Here is a 15000-nt window from a genome sequence, read left to right on the forward strand (position 1 = left end):
ATGCTCTATAACCCATTGTGTGGCTATTAGGCTCTTTTTTTGCATTTCTTTGCACTTTTTTTGCGTTCATTTGCATTTTTTTTTATTTGCCTTTGACTTTCATACATATGCAACAAGCAGGTGGTTATTATATGTACTACACCACGTGCAGAATTATTAGGCAAATGCGTAGTTTAATCACTTTGATACTTTTTATACATGTTGTCCTACTCCAAGCTGCATAGGCTTGAGAGCCAACTACCAATTAAGTAATCTTGTGATGTGCATCTCTGTAATGAGGAGGGGTGTTGACTTACGACATCAACTTAATAATTAGGCAACTTCCATTCCTTTGGCAAAATGGGTCAGAAGAGAGATTTGACGGGCTCTGAAAAGTCCAAAATTGTGAGATGTCTTGCAGAGGGATGCAGCAGTCTTGAAATTTCCAAACTTTTGAAGCGTGATCACCGAACAATCAAGCGTTTCATGGCTAATAGCCAACAGGGTCGCAAAAAGCGTGTTGGCCAAAAAAGGCGCAAAATAAATGTCCATGAATTGAGGAAAATCAAGCGTGAAGCTGCCAAGATGCCATTCGTCACCAGTTTTGCCATATTTCAGAGCTGCAACGTTACTGGAGTATCAAAAATTACAAGGTGTGCGATACTCAGGGACATGGCCAAGGTAAGGAAGGCTGAAAAACGACCACCTTTGAACAAGAAACATAAGATAAAACGTCAAGAATGGGCCAAGAAATATCTTAAGACTGATTTTTCAAAGGTTTTATGGACTGATGAAATGAGCGTGACTCTTGATGGGCCAGATGGATGGGCCAGAGGCTGGATCAGTAAAGGGCAGAGAGCTCCACTCCGACTCAGACGCCAGCAACGTGGAGGTGGGGTACTGGTATGGGCTGGTATCATCAAAGATGAACTTGTGGGACCTTTTCGGGTTGAAGATGGAGTGAAGCTCAACTCCCAGACCTACTGCCAGTTTCTGGAAGACAACTTCTTCAAGCAGTGGTACCGGAAGAAGTCGGTATCGTTCAAGAAAAACATGATTTTCATGCAGGACAATGCTCCATCACATGCATCCAATTACTCCACAGCGTGGCTGGCCAGTAAAGGTCTAAAAGAAGAAAAAATAATGACATGGCCCACTTGTTCACCTGATCTGAACCCCATAGAGAACCTGTGGTCCATCATAAAATGTGAGATCTACAGGGAGGGAAAACAGTACACCTCTTGGATCAGTGTCTGGGAGGCTGTGGTGGCTGCTGCACGCAATGGTGATCGAAAACAGATCAAGCGACTGACAGAATCTATGGATGGAAGGCTGCTGAGTGTCATCATAAAGAAAAGTGGCTATATTGATCACTAATTTTTTTTTTGTTTGTTTTTGCATGTCAGAAATGTTTATTTCTAAATTTTGTGCACTGATATTGGTTTACCTGGTGAAAATAAACAAGTGAGATGGGATTATATTTGATTTTTATTAAGTTGCCTAATAATTCTGCACAGTAATAGTTACCTGCACAAACAGATATCCTCCTAAGATAGCCAATTCTAAAAAAAAAACACTCCAACTTCCAAAAATATTAAGCTTGGATATTTATGAGTCTTTTGGGTTGATTGAGAACATAGTTGTTGATCAATAATAAAAATAATCCTCTAAAATACAACTTGCCTAATAATTCTGCATACAGTGCATTTCATATTCCTCAGCAACCATTTTTGTATTTTGCTAGCCTTTTTACTGTGTGGTGTAGCGTTTCAATGTTGGCTGCTTTACATTTTTCTGTTATATGTAATTTTTGTATTCTGTACAATTTTTATCTTTATATGTAATAAACATTATTTGGTTCATTACGCATTATTTGGGTTCATATTTGTTCACCCTCCTCAAGATGCTTATTACTGATCTACATACCCTGAGGATATTCACATGTTATGGGTGAGTTGTATTTTTTTCCTTTCTATATGGCATATGTATGAGAGTACTGCCATTACAGAAAGAGTGCAAGGATTGCAAGCACAGAGGCTTGTTACTGTGAGTGGAGTGCATCTGCCGATTAACCAAGGTCAGCAGCCCACAAAGGATAATAGGATAGCCACATTAGAGGGAGCTGAACACTGATGCCAAATGTAAAGGTTTGCATCCACAGAGATGGCAGGATATTGTGTGTTAGGTACTGTGACTCAGTAACTGTGTGAGTAGGCTACCAGTATGTGCAAGCTGTCAACAAAATACTACATGGCATTTCCTGATGAAGAACACTTGGAAAACACTCGGAGAGAAAGGTGGCGGGAGCACAACTGTTACATCAAGCGGTTGTCTCATGTGGGAACCTATAAGCATCAGGCACATTGTCCCATTCTTTGCAATTATCAAGCTTGCTGTCTTGATAAATTTGTTAAAGTGTTATCTGTGTATGTCTGCATTCCTTCCACCATCCAAGAGTGGGGCACCGCCACCCAATCACACCTGACATAGACAGACACCATGACGGAATCCAAACAACCCAGTTATAAGTCAGTGAAGTCCGTCCGGTACCATTGTTGTCCACCATGTGATGGACTTATCAGTGTCCTTTTGTGGCTCTGACAGGGCAGAAAATACTGATGTGAACAGAGCTTTACTGTAACAGACTTCCAATACATTCTCATCCAGCATTTTTACTTTAGACAGTAGACACTAAAGATCTTATTCTCAGATCAAGATCTTGGAGCGGCATTGACATTAGCACAATGGCCTTGTATTCCGATATCATTTTGCATCCTCGTACAGCCTTCCTTCAGTTCGGCACCCTGACAATAGATGGTTTTTGTATTCACGTGGTCCCTCCTCTGCCCTGTCATTAAATAGCTGACATGTATACTAGGCTTGATGACACTATAAATTCCACTGGAGTGTTCTGCATAGTTGTGTGGGCTCTATTCTATGCAAAAAAAGCCAACAAAAATAAATACTGTACCAATAAAGCCCAAGGGAAAACCTACCTTACAGGAACAATATATATATATATATATATAAAAATGTTTTAATGGAAGGTGTGTTTCATAATGTTATGTAAATTAATCTCCATTTAATAAAAGGTTATGTGTGTGCTTGTTCTATATTTATAAAGCATCTGGTTTTCATCCCTTGTGGCTGAGTTTTTAGTTTAGGGTTGTATTCTTATTTGTACCATTGAGTGGGCATTGTGCTGCCTCAGTAATTGGTTAACAAAGAATTACTTGCACTGGTACTTGGTACCAAACTCCCAGCTGAGGGAACAGTTCTAGTTCAGGAGTTATTTTCGGACTCAATGTAATTTTGCAAGATTTGTTTTTCCCATTTCCGGCTCTAGAAATAGTGAGGAATTTAAAGACGAAGTGGGAACTTTATAAAATCGGCATGCATTTTCTATGTTTGTCTTAAAGGGAAACTGTCACTTGAAAAAATGCTATTAACCTGTTGGTTAATAGCATTCTGAACCTGCCCGGCGCTCACACTGAGAGTCCTGCTGTCGGGAGGAAATTAACTTTATCCCCCCAGCAGTGTTCAGCATTCAACCATAGGGGTGGCGCTGGCATGGGTTCAGTCACCAATGCAACAACAATGCAGACGAGATGAAGGCTCCTATCAAAGCAAACTGGGCTTCCATAACAGCTCAGCAGTGCCACAGGCTGATCGTCTCCATGCCACGCCACATTGATGCAGTAATTGATGCAAAAGGAGCCCTGACCAAATATTGAGTGCATTTACTGAACATCAATTTCAGTAGACCAACATTTCGGATTTTAAAAACATTTTTCAAGCTCTTATAAAGTATTCTAATTTAATGAGATTGACTTTTGTGTTTTCATTGGCTGTAAGCCATAATCATCAACATTAACAGAAATAAACACTTGAAATAGATCACTCTGTTTGTAATGACTCTATATGAGTTTCACTTTTTGTATTGATGAACTGAAATAAATTTACTTTTTGATGATATTCTAATTTAGTGAGATGCACCTGTAGTTTCCTGTTGTTGTAGAAACGTGATTCTCCCACAGGCTTCCGCACAAGGACAGTGGGCCTGGACCTGCCGCTCTTTGACTCCATGATGACACCCAGGTTCAACTTTTTCCTCACTTCCTTTGAAATCATCTCGTGGCAAGCTTCAGAGATTCTATACGGCTGTTGGTTCACCCATACATGTGATTCCGTCAGGATTCCATGTTCACCAACCTGCAACTCTGGCAACTCCGAAAACAGGTCCCGATTCCGCTGAAGCAGTTCTCGGTACTGTTGTTTCTGGGCCGGTGACTGTGCCTCTGCCATGATGACATCCTCAGTGTCCCCATCTGGCTTATCCAGCCCACATGGAGTTGCCCTGCCTTGATGGGTATCGGCATGAGAGGATTTTGGAAGGGAGAGGTGGTAGCGGTTAACTGGTAGTTGGCACAGGACTTGCAATACCTTAGAATTTCCCGGTGACATCTGGGCCAATAGAACTTCTACATGACCCATTCTTGAGTTTTGTCCACCCCCAGTTGGCCTTCTAAGACATGTGAATGGGCCATGTCCAACACCCTTAGTCTATAAGGTCCTGGTACCAACAATTGCTCCACTATCTTCTCCCACACCTTAGTAACCTGGTACAATAAGTCTCCACTCAACATGAAATAGGGAAACCTGGTGTCAGCCCGACTCCTGCGCTATGCCATTTATGAAGGTTACCTTATAAAATGCTTCTTTTAGCGAGAGATCCCTATGTTGGGTAAACCCCAAATTTTCTCTGGTCTCAGGAATGTCTACCTCCAGGGATACTTTCTCCTCTTCTCCCATTACACAGAATGGAAACCCGTCAGAATCTGGGGTTGGTGAGACTTTTTTATGGCCAATCCGTTTCTTACCTGAGAAATCGATGTCTCTGCTCCTCCCCCACAAGTCCCAAAACAACACAAAGTCCTGGCCTATGATAATTGGGTGCAATAAATCTGGGGACACGCTGACCTCATAGGACTCAGTACCTCAAGCCGTCTCAATGACTATTCTGGCCACCGGATAGTCTTTAGCATCCCTGTGAATGTAGCGGACACCAACCTTCTTCCCATGGATCACTTGGAGAGGGAGTGTAGCCCTCACCGGGATCACCAAACTCCCTGAGTCTAGTAGTCCAATCATTTGCAGGCCATTCACTTTTACAGGACAATCTTGGGGGTGGACAGTCCACACTGCAAGCTGGATATGCATAGAAGGAACACTGGCATCCCATGCTGCAGTCCATTTGCTCAGTGGTCAGGGGACAATGGGCAGCTATATGACCTGGGCCATGACATCTCCAGCAAATTACATCCCCCGATGAGGCCCTTAGCATGACCTCCGGCGCCCCTTCGGATTTTGGACCCCCCCCTTTTTTTAACCTCTGTCCACCAGTATGGAGTGGATTGCCTCCCCAAGGACCTGTAGACCCTCTGATACCTTTTGACCAGTCCGACCAAGTCATCAGCATTCTGGGGATCTCCCTGGGCAAACCAAGTCTGCATCGGGCTCGGAAGGAAATGCACGAACCAGTACATTACAACTCACTCCACCATCTGCGCTGGTGTAGAGGACTCTGGCTGTAACCAGTTTTGGACGAGGTGTGTCACCCCCTAGCGCACCAAAATTTCTGTTTTCAATTTTTCATATTGTTTGGCATCCTGTAAGGCCAAATCATAGTAGGCCTTTTGTGGCTCCCCCGTTTGGTATGGTGCCAGGACTTCCGCCCGCTGCTCTGGTGGGAGTTTCTCCCTATCAGCAACCCTTTCAAAAATGGTTAAAAAGGCATGTTGTCACCCGGGGTCATCTTCTGCATGGCTCTCCTCACCGCCTTCCAGACAGAGAAATCAGCTGACATTGGGGTCGGAGCCGCTGCCTTGCCATTATTCCTTAACATGAAAACACAGCTCCACAGCTTTCACCTCCAGGCCCACCCACACACACAGCTTTAGAAAGTTGGGTATTTATTTATCCTCTGGACTCCTCCCACACTGCAGCAGTTCAATCATCCTAGCACTAAACATGGCCAATTAACCCCTCTCATCACTTACTGTGCTGGATGATTTTTCCTAGGTTTATATTACTGAATCTAACAACCTCAGTGCTACATATGGAATCCAGAAACAAGTATAAGACCCGGCGATGGAGAGCCCAGTGCACTTCAGAGGTCTTATTTGCATAAAACTTCCATTTTATTGAAAAAATGTTAAAAATGTGTGAAACACTGTTACAAGCAGTCAGATCAACTAATGAACATCTAGAGTGACGCGTTTCGGCCTATAGCGAAGCCTAGTGATGATCTTACTTGAAAAGACATGAAAAGATATATTTAAATGGCTATAAAGTCACAAGTCCCTATTGAAACAACAGAGATTCAGCTGTGTGGTTAACCCTTCCATGTCCAGCATGCACATAAATGGTTTCAATGCAATCATTAACCCTCAGTGTTACTTAGGAAATAAAAAGCACAAGTTAATTGCAGGTCTGTATGAACTTGTACATAACAATAAAAAGAAACCAGAGAGAGTGGCAAGAGTATAAATAAATAATAATACAGCATTACATATAAAATGATATATGAAGTAGCTAGATATAAAAAGCTATCTACAGATATTATTAACATCATTTTTTGTATATAAACTTTATTGGTGGTACTATATGCAAGACGCTGTTAATAAACACACCAATGTCACTGGCTCAATAATTGTTTCACAAAATCATATTGAATATAATTACAATATATATGAAAATAATTTTAAGAAAACCGTGTTGTTTTAATCATAGAATACAGAGGGGAATCTTCCATCTCCTGCACGAGATGAAAAATAGATAAATAAACCCCTTATTATATTTTCCTATATATATGAAAGATGGTGTTATATTAATCCAATCCTTTTAGGTAATACAAGTATGTATGCACATTTCCAAAAAAAACAAACAAAAAAAAAACAAATTGCAATTTTCAAGGCAGTTTTTATATAAAGGAGGATTGATAAAAACAATAAGATCTCCATGTAATGGGAGTAAATATAACAATAATACAAAGAATTTTGTGTTTAACAAGTTTAGTTCTATATGATACTTAATTGTATTGTAGGATTAAATCCCTTCTAATATGTAAACCTTCTGGATGTCTAGTGGCAAGCTTAAACATCCAGAACGATTCTCGATTAAGAACTAATCTCCTATAAATCCCTCCCCAAATCGGGCGCTTGACCCTCTCAATTCCGCAGAATCATAGTGCGGTAGTATTACCTCCGTGCATTGTCGCAAAGTGTCTTGATACAGCGGAAACATTTACCTTGAGATCATCTGCAGAATCAGAAAGATGTCTTCTGATTCTGCGTTTCAACAGACCAATTGTACAACCGATATATTGAATTTTACACTCTGCACATTCAATCAAATAAATGACCCCGCTGGTAATACAATTTATAAAATCTTTGATTGGATAAGTGAATCCCATGCTATATGAGGTGAAGTCCTTGCATTTTATAGCATGTGTGCAGCTGATACAGATTATTTGACCACATTTAAAAAACCCTGTCACATTCAGACAGTTTTTAGTTTCTTTAGTTTTATCCCTCACAAAGAAACTGGGTGAAATTACATTGCCTAAAGTGGGAGCTTTCCTAGCTGAAAACCGGACGGTATTCTCAGTTAAAATTTGTTTGCGTTTAGGATCTTGGTGTAGCATAGGTAAATACTTTTTGATTGTATTAATTACTTCCCCATAGTTAACACTATATTGGGTGGTAAAATTAATGTAACCCATGTTGGCAGAGATACTTTTTTTTATTGTTTTTAGCATTGTTTTTAATTAGTTCTTTTCTGCTCAGTTTTGCTACTTTGTCTCTAGCTTGCTTGAGGGTGTTTTGTGTATATCCTCTACTCTGTAATTCAGCACATTTTTTGTCTAGTTCTATTTTCATCTGAACAGTTTCTTTTAACTCTTAGGCTGCGTGCCCACGTTGCGGATTACAAGCGTTTTTGATGCGGATTTTCCGCAGCATAAACGCTTGTAAAACGCTTGTTAATCCGCACCCCATGGTCCCCAATGAGAATCCGCAAGTTCTATGCTCATGCTGCGGATTTTTCCGCAGCGTTTATGCTGCGCTCAAAAATCCGCAGCATGTTCATTAATTTTGCGTTTCCGCATGCGGAATTGCCTTATTCAATGCATGAAAAAACACAAGGCAATTCCGCATGTCGAAAATGCGTGAAAAACGCGCGATAAACGCGTGCGGAATTCCGCATGCGTTTTTCCGGGAGAGGACATGCGGAAATGAAGCAGAAATTTTCTGCTTCATTTCCGCAAAGTGGGCACATAGCCTTATAAGTTCTCCAACTGGTATATTATGAGTGACATGTTTAGGATGGCATGAATTCGGTCTTAGCATAGTGTTGGTATCAGTCTCCTTTTTATATGGCAATGTATTGACTTTTGTTGTCCCCCTGCTGGTGCGTAGGGTGACATCCAAGAAATTAATTTGATTTTCATTGTAACAATAAGTACATTTGAAATTGAATGTATTATTATTCAAGAATGTGAAAAATGCATGTGTCTAATCTGAGTTAGCTGTCCACACCAGCAGGAGCTCATCACTATATCTCCCGAACCACATTATGTTTTTCAAAAAAGGATTAGTGGGAGAAAATAATACAGTTTCTTCCCAGTAAGCCATGGTAATATTTGCAAGGAAAGGAGAAAATTTACCTCCCATGCTCAAACCTTGTTTCTGGATATAGAATCTGTCATTGAATGTAAAATAATTTCTATTGAGAAGAAATTTAACAGATTCTATAATAAATTCAATTACATGCAGTTCATAGGACTGTATTTCAAGAGAAAAAAATTCAGAGCTATTATGCCCACCTCAAAGGAAATTGATGGGTACAGTGCCACCACATCCACTGTAATCCATGAAAAATCATCACTCCATACAAATTTGGCAAAAGTTTGTAGCCTTGATATCTTTGATATACCCTGGAATCTCTTTGACAAGTGTCTGGAGCATGTAGTCCACCCATGCTCCTAGTCTATCATTTATTGACCCAATGCCTGATACAATTGGCGTCATTTTAGGTGGAAAATCTGGTTTATGCACTTTGGGCTGGGAATGGAGGATGGAGGTTATAGGTGTATCAATGTTTAAATAATCAAAAAAATAATCAGTGCTACATATCTCCCCTCTAGTACCTTGCCAGTGACTTTGTCACAAATATAAAACAAAGTTTTAGGGTTTGGTTTGCCAAAACCTACACCTACATGCAGGGGTAAATGGATGCATCAGTCATACTTAGACTAGGGCAGTGTAGACCCTCTGGAAATACTTTTCCTCAGTCTTGGTTATAATCAAAACTAGATCAATAGAAATGCAGGTACATGAGTTTAAATAATTGATCTTTGTGTGTGTTTCCTCTATGATTTTCAGGTATGGGGCTATGTGCCCACGATGAATGCTCAGGATTTTTTCCTGAGCTTTTCTGCATCTCCCTGGCAGAAAAAAAAGCATACGGATTGTACATGCGGATTGTACATGCGGATTGTACATGCGGATTGTATATGCGGATTGTACATGCGTTTTTCCTGCCAGGGACATGCGGATGTGAAGCGTTCTTCACTTGCATTTCCGCATGCGGGTTGACAAGCGCTTTCCAAGCGATTTTAGCATCACTTGGAAAGTGCTTGTCAACTTGGTCACACTATATAAATCCATGCAAACAGCATGGATTTATATACTGTGACCCGAGAGAATGTAAAAAAATAAATCTATACTTGCCCTCTGATGGCCCCCGGTGTCTTGCTTCCCTCCGTTCTCCTTTGTTGGCAGCGGTACACTGAAGGACCTGCTGACGTCAGCGTCGCGTGACCCGTCACATGACTATGACGTCAGCGCAGGTCCTTCAGTCCATCGCGAACGGCCGGCATGCGAGGAGGAGCGCACCGCGGGCCGCCAGAAGGTAAGTATATATTTATTATTTATTTATTTATTTTTTTACAGTTTTCTATGATACCCGGGTCCGGAGGAGAGTCTCCTCTTCTCTACACCTGGGTACCATCCGCACATTAGAACGCGTGGAATGCGCATCTACATATAGAGTGATGCGTAATCCATGCGTTCCAATGCAAGTCAATGGCGGCGAAAACGCAGCACTTCCGCAAAATAATTGGTAGTGCTGCGTTTTTTTCCGCAATGATAATCCGCAGCGGAAATTTCCGCATCATGTGCAAGCACATGCGGATTATCATTGGGGAACAAGGCAGGCCTTCTACCATGCGTTTTTTAAGCGTTTCTGCAGCGTTTTTGCCGCTGAGGAAACGCTTAAAAAACGCATCATGGGCACACAGCCTTATTGTGAGGCAACATGGAGTTACATCTTATATACAGGACAGTACATGAAATTCAGGTATATAAATTATTGTAAATGGACTGGGTGGGCAGCAGAAATGCTGCAGCTCTAATTGAGGCAATGTAGCAGCACACTTATGAAATGCATCGTTTTGAACAAGGCTGTAATAAAATATTTGCCACAAGGTGTCACTATTCCACTCTAGTGTATGGTCATCAAACTGCTTAACCTGAAGAATCTCATCACCCTTCCAAAACATGTCAGAAAATTTGTGATAAAAAAAAAAAAAAACAATTTACATGGAAAGCTAGAAAATAATTTATATAGACTGCAATGTTCTCTATGGTAGTATATGCTGAGAGCAAACTTCTGCCAGCCAATTTTCCAAGATACTTTTTTTATTGAGAGAAGCATTCTGACTCTCAAAGTTATGGCATTAACTGCCTGGACATATTTACAGCTGAAGAACTGAGGCAGAAGCATATTTTTATTCAGCTTTTTAAATGCCCCCATGGCTTTATTCTGCCATACTTTAAGATTAGCGCCTTTATGAGTCACTGCAGAGATGATAGACTGAAAAGTCAGAAGTCAAGGAAAAAGTTCCTCACAGGGGGCACAAAACACATCTGATCGAAGCCCTAACCCATATTACCAACTACAGAGGCACACCCTAATTACAATGGGCACTTCAGCAGATCGCAATGCTTACTGAATAAAAATGACTTTACAAAGACCAAGGCTTACATTACCACCATACAGTGACCGCACAGTGCTAAGTACCAGTTCAGCACAAGTGATTGCACTAACGTTATGTACAGTGACTCACAGATGTCGTCCTTACTGATCGGAGTTCACTTTTCCATCTGGCCCAAACCATTATAAATTCCAGCAGCGACTCGTCTGCACAGTTTGTAACACTCACACTCACCTCGGGTTACTCACCCGGGGTTTGTTTCCTTCCATATGACTGGCTCTCTCTAGTCCACGCCAGGTTACTGTAGTAACACAGAAAACACCTGACACCACCAATCAAGGCATTTAAACGGGTTGTCCAGTACTTCAGATCGGTCATCAATATCAGATCGGTGTGAATGAAACACCTGCCCCTCAACCCCACCTATCAGCTGTTCTCAGTGCCGGTCAGATGTGATCAGCTGAGGAGAGGAACACCACTGCTCCGTCCACTACATCCACCGCTATTCAAATGAATAGGGGTAGATCTGCAGTGTCCCACTTCGGCTACTGTACAGTTGATGGAGCTGTGCTGTTCCACTTGTGTAATCTAGTCAAAGACTGGAGTAAATTTCTGGCATAATTTACGCCACCACATGGTGTAAATTATGAATTTGTTGGATACACTCAGCCATGTCTCTTCCTATGAAGTTCTGGTGTAACTGGCCAAGACTGGAGTAAAACAGTCTAGAGTCGCAATATTTTGAGACATTTCAAACATTTCTAATCCAGAAGTCTGGCAAAAAATTGTATAATTTGGGGCCTATGTTTTCTCTGAAGCATCACAGCATTTGTATTTCCTGCTGCCCATGGTTGAGGCATCATGAACCTTCTTAAGAGTCCCTCAATTATTTTATAATAAAAATGTATGTGTGGCACCCCAGGGGTCTGGTTACCACAGTAATAGAAATATTATGTCTGAGAGCAAGTGGGAGGTTTCTCTGGTCAGGAGCCCTAAGCATGCAACACGGCCCACCCAGACCTGGGAGGGGAGGAATCTGCCCTTATAAACTGGGTCTGGGGCGGGATTAAGGCAGACAGAGCCTGCAGAACAAGCAGAGCAGTCAGAGCCTGGAGTGAAGTTACAGACACAGGGAGAGTTACAACAGGAGCTCTGTAGGAGCAGGAGCGAGTGCCAGAGGCTGGAAGCTAGAAAGCTCGCCTTGGCTGAAGACACTAAACCCGGACACGGAGTCCGAGGCTGTGGGAACATCCAGGTCCAGCAGCAGAATCCAACCGGCAGGGGATTCCATGTCCTCTGGCCTTAGAAGCCCGGAGGCACGGTCACAAGCAAGGGACCAGCACCGCCATCGTGAAGCGGAGGCTAACGGAAGGCCCCAAGTCACCGGCCATACGGGTGAGTACCACACGGTATACTCAGGGACGTGGGCTACTTCTACCCGCATAGAGCAAGGTAGCCAGGAAAGAGTGCAGATAGTCGGGGAGGCCTACAACTCCACCTGGCCAGGGGAGATCCTGCTTGCTCACAGACTGACCAGGCCCCTACTGATAACCAGTACTCCCGGGAGGGTCTGCTTTATACCATCAGTAAAGACCCAGAACTGCACCACACGTCTCTGTGTTTCATCGCCGCACCAGCACCATTACTACTGGGAAACTCACATCATCACTCCCATCATCCACACAAGCTGCCCTGAGTCAATACTTCTCCCGTGGGGCGTTATCCCATACTCGGCTGCGCAAACAACATCAGCCTCAGCGGTCGGCAGCGCAGCGGCGGTCCCCACTGACCGCAATCCACGGGTGGCGTAGTCGGACATTGTTATCACTTAAGACTGCCACTGGTTTGACCGCCCTGGGCACGGACCGGGTCACCGCCACGGAGAACTACAACCCCCATCGATCCGGCTCCGTGTATCCCCCTGCACAGCACAGGCCCAGGGGGCGCGTCAACTTTGGCGTAGTCGGCAGGATTTCGTGCCTGCAACCACCGGGTACTGCGTGCCTGAAAAAGACTTTTGAACTTACCTGTGGTGAAGTTTCCCGCCGTCCGGAGTCGTTTCCCGCCATCCGCAGCCGCTTCCCGCCATCAGACGCCATCTTGGACCGTTTCCCGCCGTCTTCTGCCATCTTCCCGCCATCTGCAGCCGCTTCCCGCCATCGGACGCCATCTTCGGGACGCCGCGCGGGAAGAAGAGGGGCGTGGACGCCGAAAGCGCGCGAGATCCGAAGCTCCGCCCCACGCTCCGACACTGCGTAAGGTCCTGGAAGGGAGGAAGAGCGACGCTGACGTCATCGGAGCGCGACGCCAGGTCCTCAACCCCGACGATCGACTGCGGAGCCGCGGCCTACGGAAGAAGAGCATCGCAAGGTAGGCCACGGTCCACTAGGGTGGAAGAAGGATGTCGGACACCGAGGGGAGCTCCACTGCCACAGCCACCGCCAGCGCAACCGCTGCTGCGGTCATGCCATTCACCATGTCCTATATCCCGGGGGCAACCTGGCTACCCCAGTACTCAGGGAGTCACATACCCTGAGTGACTTTAGGGAAAGACTTGATAGCCTCTTCCAGGTATACCCCCTCACGGAAGAGCAAAAAGTGAGCATCCCGGTGGCCCAGCTAATCGGGGCAGCCCAAAGGGAAGTAAAGTCCTGGTCACCTGGGAAGAAGAGGACTGTCAGAGAGATACTAGCCCGGCTGAAAGACACATTTGATACCCGAACCTCAGCCGAGATAAAACTAAGATTTTACGGGTGCAAACAACGGGCACATGAAAGTATAAGGGACTATGCTCTAAACTTACAAGAGGCCCTGAGAGCCATTAAGCAGGCAGACCCTGACAGCGTGGGAAATGAAGACAAGCTGTTGACCGAACAATTTATTGAGGGTCTACTGTGCAATGCCCACCGAACCCAGTTGCAGGCAATGGCCTTACAGGACCCTGACCTGCACTTTGCACAGTTCAAGGACAGAGCCATCCGGGTGCTCCGAGAACCGGCACCAGGTGGCGCTGTGACCCACAGGCACCCTGCTATCACTTATCACCAGGACGCGGCGCCCTTGTCTGCAGGGCCTGTGGGAGCTGATGCGCAGGCTTTGAACAATGACCCGGCAACAGACCTGCACCACCAGGTCCATGAGCTAACTAAGAGCGTTGCCGCGCTAACCAGAACTGTGCAGTCTTTACAGGTCTCTTCTCCAGGAAAGATCCAGCTGGCATCCGGACCGGAGGACGTCCCGTGGCGCCGACTGAGGAGGACCCCACCGGCCAGAGGAAGACCCAGCGACAGATACAACGAGGACGGACGACCCATCTGCCGCCGATGCAATCAACCCGGACATATCGCAAGGTACTGTCATTTAAACGGGCACAACCTGGGGTAGAGGGCCAACCCCCAGGCATAAGATCATCAGGCCCATCGAACTGGCGTGACAAATACGTAGGGGGACGTCCGGTCTTGCCTGTGGTACTGGACGGCATTCCTATGAGTGCCCTACTAGACACCGGGTCACAGGTCACCACCATCCCGTACGTGCTCTTCAAGCGGTACTGGAATGACTCGGACATAACCCGCTACCCAGATGACGACCTGAGCATTATAGCCAGCAATGGTCAGCCCGTGCCCCAGATAGGATTTAAAGAGGTGACCATCAAGGTCGGTAAAGTTGAACTGCCGGCACAAGGACTGATCATTGTGGACATTGACCGTCGCTAGAGTCGCCCAAAAATAACCCTAGGTACTAACGTAATCGAAAACTGTCTTGCAGAGGTGATTCTTATTTTGCAGCAGGTTGCCAAGAACGCCTTTTCCAGCCAGCAGCGTGTGCTCCAAATAGAGATCCGGACACTGATGAAACGGCAACAGGTGGAACTATCTGGTGGTGAGATAGGTAGCGTGAGAATGTGTGACCCGTTCCCTATTGCCATGCCCCCAAAAAGTGAGATGATTATTTGGTGCCGGGCA

Source organism: Phyllobates terribilis, unplaced genomic scaffold (genome assembly GCF_046119375.1).
Source record: "Phyllobates terribilis strain yellow unplaced genomic scaffold, ASM4611937v1 Scaffold_2__4_contigs__length_985480577, whole genome shotgun sequence".
NCBI lineage: Eukaryota > Metazoa > Chordata > Amphibia > Anura > Dendrobatidae > Phyllobates > Phyllobates terribilis.